General features: G+C 35.6%; 1 long non-coding RNA gene across 1 annotated transcript; it reads left to right on the top strand.

Moving 5' to 3' along the window:
* Positions 1-568: 568 nt before the first annotated feature.
* LOC149201990 (uncharacterized) lies at positions 569-3,405 on the top strand. Its single transcript, XR_016253487.1, has 3 exons — positions 569-1,624; positions 1,719-2,184; positions 2,313-3,405. It is a non-coding gene; the product is annotated as an uncharacterized LOC149201990 (long non-coding RNA).
* The last annotated feature ends 6,464 nt before the right edge of the window (positions 3,406-9,869 follow it).

Here is a 9,869-nt window from a genome sequence, read left to right on the forward strand (position 1 = left end):
AAACTGTACAACATTCGGGAAAAAAAGAAGAAATACACAGCATCACAAAAAATCATATAAGAGACCAGAGGAAACCTAAAGGAAACTTATAAACAGATATAACAAAACAAAACAGAACAAAATAAAACAGAGAACGGAAAAGAAAAGAGACGCAGAAGCTGGTAAACATGTACACGGTCATGGAGCAGGAGAAAATAGAGGCATTTTGGTTTATTCACAGAGGATCTAGTTTATTCACCCTTCTCTCGCTCTCGCCTCTACAATACCATTCTCATGGCCAGGAGGCCTGGCCTTTCACGCCCCATTGCCTCCTGGCCTTTCATGCCCCATTTCCAGATCGTCCCTCTCTGTCTTTCAGCAGGTGGGAAAAAAAAATATTTTTCTAGAAAAAAGATTAAACCAATGGCTGAAAACACCCCAATCGTCTAACACAAAATCAATGGCTCAAGATCGCACACATCACATTTTAGGATGTCTTTCTCAGAGGGAACGCCCTAAGGCGTTTCCCTTTGAAATGAATTGCCTTAGCTGCCGCCGTGTCTTATTGTTGACCGTGGATTTGTGGTGTTAGACGATTGAATGAATTGTGATCATTGATCCAACACTGATCCAAAACTGAACGGTTAATGAGGAAGCAGGACGGACGCATCGCCAGCGAGCCATTCGTTTCGCAGCTGACATGTGCTTGGCAACGACCAAGGTCTCCAGTTTTTTGCACTGCATCAGATTTTCCATTGCTCTGTTGGGCTTCTGCAATCCCATGTAGACTCGACAAAATCTGATAACTGTCATCAGATCCATTCACGCTGCTTTGGGATAATTCATGCTTAAAAGCCCTTGAATGCAGTTTAGTGCCTGCCCCAAATTTCTCCTCAGTGCCTCTATTGAGCGGAAAATTTCTCAGAAAGGGCTTTATTGTGGAAGAAAATTTGGGGTGAGGTTGAGAGGGATGCTGAGAAGAGTCTTGGAGGCATCGAATATCCAATTGGGAAGGCAAGTTCCGGGCATTACAATTACAAAGTTCTTTCAAGTTTGTTTTTCCCATAGCAGCTCTCCCGTTGATCGCAGTTTCCCAGGACAGTGCCTCCATGGATGTGATTTGTAACAAAATGAACTACTCCATATACATTTCACCCAGTTAATTCCCTATGTTCCCACTGCACCGCTCTGTCAATTAATTTTCTCAATATTTCTAACTTAGCATGTTTCTCCTTTAAGCTAATTCAATTGTATCAGGCACACTCTTTATCTCTTTTTTGGGGCATTGCAAGTCCAGGCCAAAGTACTCCCACCCGCGACGCATTCGCACCCTTCGTACCTCCGGTGGAGCTTGGCTTTCTCGTGACTTGAACCCTGGTCGCTGGTGTCGTCTAATCATTCCATTATGAAGTTATGGCATCGATGAGTAAGTCAATAACCAACACTTTAAGTTTTGGCATTTATATTTCATGAAGAACTGGGGTTTATTACAGTTCTTTACGGTGTCTGCAATTTTTCATTAAGCTAGGGTTTCGTTGTGTTTATTACTTCCGGGGCTTCCATGTGCGAGGAGGACCTCTTCCATCTCTCCAAGGTTTGGACATCTACTATAGGAACTCTTTTAAGTTCTCATTCGGGTATGCAGGTAAAGTAACCCATTCTAGATGGGATTTTGAGCGTCTTTCTCTGTTTGTTTTGCTTTTTTGGATACTTACCTTATTTGGGTTATTATGTTGCAGGATGAGGACAACAAAAGGCAACGACCAAGGTCTCCAGTTTTTTGCTCTGCATCAGATTTTCCATTGCTCTGTTGGGCTTCTGCAATCCCATGTAGACTCGACAAAATCCGATAATTGTCATCAGATCCATTCGCGCTGCTTTGGGATAATTCATGCTTAAAAGCCTTTGAATGCAGTTTAGTGCCTGCCCCATATTTCTCCTCAGTGCCTCTATTGAGCGGAAAATTTCTCAGAAAGGGCTTTGTTGTGGAAGAAAATTTGGGGTGAGGTTGAGAGGGATGCTGAGAAGAGTCTTGGAGGCATCGAATATCCAATTGGGAAGGCAAGTTCCGGTCATTACAATTACAAAGTTCTTTCAAGTTTGTTTTTCCCATAGCAGCTCTCCCGCTGATCGCAGTTTCCCAGGACAGAGCCTCCATGGATGTGATTTGTAACAAAACGAACTACTCCATATACATTTCACCCAGTTAATTCTCTATGTTCCCACTGCACCGCTCTGTCAATTAATTTTCTCAATATTTCTAACTTAGCATGTTTCTCCTTTAAGCTAATTCAATTGTCTCAGGCACACTCTTTATCTCTTTTTTGGGGCAGTGCAAGTCCAAGCCAAAGTATGCCCTTAGTTGGAAGAAATTGAAAAATACGTTACGTCTGGTGCTGCAAAACGAATTTCGAAACCAAACGAAGTTCATTCTTTCTGTGTTTGCCCCCCAGTTTCAGCAACTGGGCTCAATTCTTTTTCATCAAACCCCACGGTGAAGCAACAAAAGCGGTTACAGTGCCAGATGACACCGCGATTTTCATTTGGCAAAGGAGAGTACCATTTGAATTGGGTGTAGCAGGTGGCCGATTTGTCGTTGGAATCTCTTCTTACAATCCCAAATTTGTGGGAAAACAAAACCCAACCGCCCAAACTTGGCGCGAGTCACACAGAAATTTAATATCTAGAAGAGTTTGTTGGAGGCGTGTGTGGGCAGAGAAAACTAATTTCCCACACGTGCAGCTTTGCCGAATAGTTTAGGCATTTGCACAGATTTCCCTGAATATATATTTTCTTAGCATGAGAAATACCATCACAAGAAACTTTATGATTTTCACATCAACTTCAATTTCATCTTAGGGAACTGTATAATTACTAAATTTTCCAGCCAAGCATGTAGAAAGCTTCTCATGGAGCTATTCGAATGCAGGAGAAAAAATCTTTTTTTGTATCACTGGCAGAGAAGAAATAGTTTACTAAATTTATTAATTGACAATTTAATTTGAGATTTATATTTCATATTTGCACATCACATATCTTATACAGTTATATAGAGCTATATAAATCTTCCACACTCTGCTTTTGGATCCTGTAAAGGTCTTCCAAAGGCAATAATAATAGTTCAATTCATTCATACATCATTATCTTCCTTTAGCATATCTTCTCTCTTTATAAGTAGCCGCTCCCAAACTTTAGTATATAAATTGGAAAAGAAGAGCATAAATAATGAAGTCTATGAAATGAGCGCTGATTCAAGAGCACATATTTTGAACCTGAGAATTAATTATGAATAAATGAAACGTCTCTACATTGATAAGGATGATTGATTGCCAATGCAAATATATATTACCTTTCTTTGGGATATCAAGTCCTGCTTTAGCACTATTTTGAACAGATGGCAGAGTGCAAGGAAACCATCTGATGCTTCCCCAAGTTGGACTTTTGCACCAACATTTGTGTATGCATTTCAACTTCCAGGGCTATTGTTGACCTTAGTGATATATCACACAGGGTTGACCTGAACTCAAAATTGTCCCGTTTAAGAAGCTGGCGTCCAAAAGTTTAATTTGTACTTTTGACTGTCATTTTACTTGAATGTGAAAAGAAGTTCTGTAAGATGTGGAGATCCTTCAGCAAAAGAAACAAACAATTCTTTTGAATCTGTTAGCATGAAGTCAATGAGAGTTCCATAGTAACTAAAAAGCTGACGCAATTGCTCCAATGTAAGCAATGGACTGATATTGCTAACTTGCAGTGTTATCGACAGAAGATCACGTTTAATTGTTTCCTTCGATAAAGTACTATTGTCACCCTGTACCTTTAAACCTGATCATGAAACAATGTCATTGCCTTATTATGAAGTGAGTGTTTGAAAGTATACAAAGGCTTTGAGTGTTGCAGTGTGAGATTTCAACAAATGGATTGAAAGATGTTGAAAAAGAGATATATCGAACAGGATGATAGAATAGAATTTCAAGAACTAAATCATCTTCGTATCGATTGAAGTTGCAAAAACAAACTCATTTTTGTTCATAAATCAGAGAAAACTAATTTCCCACAAATGCAGCTCTGCCGAATAGTTTAGGCATTTGCACTTGCACAGATTTCCCCGATTATATATTTCCTTAGCATGAGAAATACCATCACAAAAAACTTTATGATTTTCACATCAACTTCAATTTCATCTTAGGGAACTGTATAATTACTAAATTTTCCAGCCAAGCATGTAGAAAGCTTCTCATGGAGCTATTCGAATGCAGGAAAAAAAAATCTTTTTTCTATCACTGGCAGGGAGGAAATAGTTTACGAAATTTATTAATTGACAATTTAATTTGAGATTTATATTTCATATTTGCGCATCACATATCTTATACAGTTATATAGAGCTATGTAAATCTTCCGCACTCTGCTTTTGGATCCTGTAAAGGTCTTCCAAAGGCAATAATAATAGTTCAATTCATTCATACATCATTATCTTCCTTTAGCATATCTTCTCTCTTTATAAGCGGCCGCTTCTAAACTTTAGGATATAAATTGGAAAAGATGAGCATAAATAATGAAGTCTATGAAATGAGGGCTGATTCAAGAGCACATATTTTGAACCTGAGAATTAATTATGAATGAATGAAACGTCTCTACATTGAGAAGGATGATTGATTGCCCATGCAAATATATATTACCTTTCTTTGGGATATCAAGTCCTGCTTTAGCACTATTGTGAACAGATGGCAGTGTGCAAGGAAACCATCTGATGCTTCCCAAAGTTGGACTTTTGCACCAACATTTGTGTATGCATTTCAACTTCCAGGGCTATTGTTGACCTTAGTGATATATGTCCATAGATTGATGTTTCTCATCCCAAAATTGTAGTCCTCGGATATATATTCTAATGAGGTATTTTACACGTAAAACATAGATCGTATGCCTAAGTTACGACCCCGAGAAATTGATGTACCAATTTACCAAAAACGGGGCCCATAGTTTGGCGCTTCATCTCCTACGGTTAGGGTTTTGGATGTTTAGGGGTTTCCATTATTTCTCAACAATAAATAGGCCTTTGAGCCTCATTGTAAGACAATTCATAGGCATGTAGCCGCCACATCTCTCCTCAGAGATAAGCTACCATCGCTCGAGCTAGTTTATTTCTATTTCTGTTTGTAAGCATATTTCAGTATTTTACATTAATGAAATGAAGTATTATTTCTGATGTATCTATGTATTTATGGTTATATCTATAATTTGTTGTGTTCTTGTTTAAATATGTATAAATTGAAGTCTCTTATAGGTTGGTTTTTATAAAGAAACATAAGCAATTGGTGTCTCCTATAAGTTAGTGCCTAGAAATAAGTAGAAGGGATTGGTGTCTCATGTAGGTTAGTGCCTACAAATATTATAATAGTAGGTTGGTTCCTAAAAAGAACATCAATTAGAATATTTTTTTTTTGTTTTCTCCCTGAAGGGTTTTGCATCTATACCTTTTACTTCATGTTTTTCTTGGGATATTAATGTTTTATGGTACTTAAAAGTTTTAAATAAGTAAAAATTGTATTATATTGATTCAACTCACCTCCCTTGTTAGTATAATTATGAATTGAACAACGATATGGGACATTTCTGTTCTGACGCAAGGGTGTGGTTCTTCCCCATCATCCACCCCCCCCCCACATCAAATTTTATTAATATGTCCTTACATTATAGATTTTTCATGACTTTTGTGGGTGGAGGAAGAAATCCGACAATTTGTAAGGATGAAAAGGATTTTGCAGTAGTAGGAATTTTCCTCCTTTCTTGGTCTTTTCCTTATAATTAGTGCTCACTTCAATTTCCATATCATTATTAGGTGTTTCTATCCCACTTTCATCTAGTGTTTCTCCTTCAATTTCTCTACGTTCTTCAATATTCCTTGTAAATAAATTTTCGTATCATACAATCACCAAATTATTTGAGAATATTCCTTTGCGATTGAATCCTTCGGTAGGTTCAACTCAATTAAATTGAAAGGCTTTAATATTTAAAAAAAATTTGTGAGGAGTGCAAAATTATTCACTGCAATGTCCACAATAATGAATAGTAGTGAAATAAATTATTTTTCTTTCCTTATCAAAAAAAATTGACCAAGAATGATATTGTTTACAAACACATGCAACAAAATACTGTCTAAAACAAGCACATGCAGGAAGAATGGTCTATCCTCATATCCATAAAGCCTAATATATGCATGATTTTCCTCTTCTAACATGCACTTCTTTTCCTTTGAGAAGCTATTAATCGTTTAAAGATATCCTTTGGGGCTCACTTTCTATCAACATGTGTCTAAATTCTCTGAAAAATTTAATCTCATACAAGGAAGAAATGAAATAGAGTCTTGTGTCTCCATAGAACAAGGTACCATAATTTTACCATTTATATTTCTGGGTTCATATTCCTCATAAGGGTTGTGACCTTAAATAAATTATAGAAAATAATGGCCATCACTAGGTAAGTCATCATGGAAAATCTGCAGGTCTTGTGGAAATTGACTAATTAGAAGGAAATGTCATTGGAAATGACCTCTGTTTGGTATAAAATAAAATCCTTTTTAAAGGAAAAGTACAATATGTACATATATGACCTTGGTACATGGGAAGTCGATTCTCATCACATGACATAGCTGGAAAACAATGAGAAGTCTTTATAAGGCTCTACTAATAATGAAATATCAATGTAGGAGAGGTTGGTGGAATAGGTGCATATTGAAGAATGAAGTCCAAGGTAATATTCATTCTTCCACCTTGATAATTGAGGAACATGTAGGGTTAGAGCAATTTGAGTTATTTATTTGGATCCAACAGCCTCAACATCTTTCTAAAAACCTTAGGAGTTAACATAACAAGTTTCTTCTTTTGTAGAGAAAGCTTAATAGTTTTGGTCTTATGATTAAATTGACTAGTATAACAACAAAAAATTTCCTTGAAATCAAATACCTATAGGACATATGTGACATCGAACAACCCAATATTCCAAATCTTATTATTGTTTTCTCCTCTAGAATCAAATTCAAATACCATTGATAAGTGACTAACGAGTGGAAGTTCCTATCTTATCATGCAAGTGAATTAATTGTATCCCCAAAAATGACATCATTCTTCTTTTTCCTTTTCAAATTTCTTATTTGTTTAATTCACTTCGATATATGTGATAGATCTATGAGGTTTTATGTATCTCTTAACGATATAAATCTTAATTTATGGTAGCATTCAGTAATACATTCTTTCATCACATACCACCTTCATTAGACCTCGTATGAATGATAATAAGGAGTTAATAACCCATGATATGTATGTCTTTTGAGTGGTGTACAAACGATAATTAAGCAAATATAAATATATAAATATAAGAGACAAATATGGTGGAGAGGCATTAAGCAATTCAACTATGGAAAGCTCAAGTGAACAAGAGATGTTAGAACTACAAGAGGGAGTAAACGAAGACGAGGAACAAAACATAAGATGAAGCTCGCCCAAGAAGGTAAGACGTGCCCAAATTTTCTGGTTTCTGTTGGTTGGGCTTCGTGGATTGGTTTGGTGGTTAGAGGTGCGAACCCTATGCGTGTTGTGCACAATTCTCGGGCAAGTATTATGAAGGTTGTGCGAGACCGACCTTGGGCCTGCAGAAACCTTGGTTGGATTTTGTTCAAGGTGTGAGCCTTAGAGCTACTCATGGCCTACTTGCATTTTTTGAAGTTGAACATCCTTGTGATAGCAAGCTGGCAGGGGCTTGCTCTAAGGTATGCCTTCGTAAATTATTATAAAAAATCTTGAAGCTTGAAGTTAATAAAAGAAGGGGAGATTTGTTGTTGGGAGTTCCCCCTCCCATGTATGTTATTCTACATGTTCATGTTTTGTTGAAGTGTATTGTTATATTGTTGTTTATAATCAAAGTATTCATATCGCAAGTTGAATGACTGTCAACGAAGTTAAGATAAAAATTTGTCTAGGTATAAAAGACAACAAAGGGCTATTTTGTTTGAAGTTGCTAGAAAACTTAATTCCCCAAAGTTGATAGTGGCTTCAAATAAGAAACACATACCCTAGAGACATAGCCCAGTGATAAATAATTGTGTGCATGTGCCTTACAATGAAAACTTGCTGATCCTACACACCCTCATGGTATCATGACACACTTGAATTATCTGGTATATTTTTATTGTATCAAAAACTTTTAAAGATTATGTTAAAATTATAGATTAATTACATATTATATTTAGTTTAATATGTTTTAATTTTACAAATTTATAATTAATTAATAAATTTAAAATTATTTTATATAAAATTTTAAAATTATATCAGAATTTAATTGCTAAAATCTATGACTAACTTTAAAAATAAAGCACTTCAGAGTACATTAGTTTTACCAGATAAATATTATTCATCTTATTATAAGTGACCGCCAGTGGCACCCGTGGGTTAACACTTACATTCCAAATTCCAACGGTAGTCAGTGTTTCTCACGGAAGATACTAAATGCGGTACATGAAGTTTTAAACGTCGGTCTTGAACAAGTACAAAGAGTTCGTGCTTTATAACGCTTTATTAAAAAATTAATTTTTTCATAACTTTCCTACTGATAGCTACATACCTGCAAGAAACCCAGTCAAGCATACATCTACATACAGATAAGGATGGCAGTGGAAATTTAATATTGCAATTGTCAAAAACAAACAGCGCACATTGAACAGCGCAAGATGCTGGTTTCAGTCAAGTGGGAATTCTAGAAACCCAATTGTCAAAAACAAACAGCGCACATTGAACGAGTACAAAGAGTTCGTGCTTTCTAACGCTTTATTAAAAATTTAATTTTTTCATAACTTTCCTACTGATAGCTACATACATGCAAGAAACCCAGTCAAGTGGGAATTCTAGAAACCCAATAATAGTTACGGCCAAAATAAAAAGATATGATACTTCAGGATATGCAAAAACTGAGTAGTTTCCACGTTCAGATTTTTATATATATAATTTTTTCTCACTTGTCGGCATACGCCAAAACGCCCAAAATGCAGCAATGTTCAATGACAGTTTTGAGTGTTCACATGCCAAAATTGACGTCCAAATTGTTTATAGATTTTTCTCTTTCCGCTACACGCGGAAGGCACAAAATGCCAACGATGTGCAACCATAGTCTTCACTCTTCACATGCGTAGCACTAATAAATCAATGATACGCGTGGTTTGAAGTTTAAATTTTTGTTGAAAACTTTGTTGGCAGTGGGTGGGGGCATTAAACCAAGCCAAATTTGTTTTTTTTTTGACATATCTTTATCCACTTTATATGTTTTTCCTTCTGTGTATGTGCACTTTCGATTAACCCACTCACATGCACCACAAGCTGCTTCAACCAGGAAGGGAATTAGTCAAGGTGAAAACGGGGTTAAATAGATTTATTTATGGAAAAATAAAAGTTTGCAATATTAATTGCACAAAAGAAAATAGAGATGCACAAAAGAAAATAGAGAAAACCTAAGAATGTGAAACCTACAAGTAAAAATACACAAAATCTTTATCTACAAGCTTATAATTTCTATTTGTAATAATTTTTAAAGCATAAAAAGAAGCAAACAAAGGCCATTTCTAGATAGTTTTGTAGAAAAGGTTTCCTAGGCAAGATATCTACATTATCATCATATTTACAATTGCCATTTCTACATTTATTAATTTTAATAAATGGTTTCTAGTGATGTTTTAGATTCATTTCCTTCTTATGGTCAAATTTTATAGTTAATAAATTGGATTTTAACCTATTTCAAATACTCCTTTCATAAAACATGGGTAGAGGTGTAGAACAAAAAGAACAACAATAGTTAAATATATACACACATTTTACAAATTTTATAAAAGAATTGTATTTATAAAT

This window comes from Pinus tabuliformis, chromosome 2_1 (genome assembly GCF_031772625.1).
Source record: "Pinus tabuliformis cultivar Carrire ecotype Pingquan chromosome 2_1, CPIR1, whole genome shotgun sequence".
Classification (NCBI taxonomy): domain Eukaryota; kingdom Viridiplantae; phylum Streptophyta; class Pinopsida; order Pinales; family Pinaceae; genus Pinus; species Pinus tabuliformis.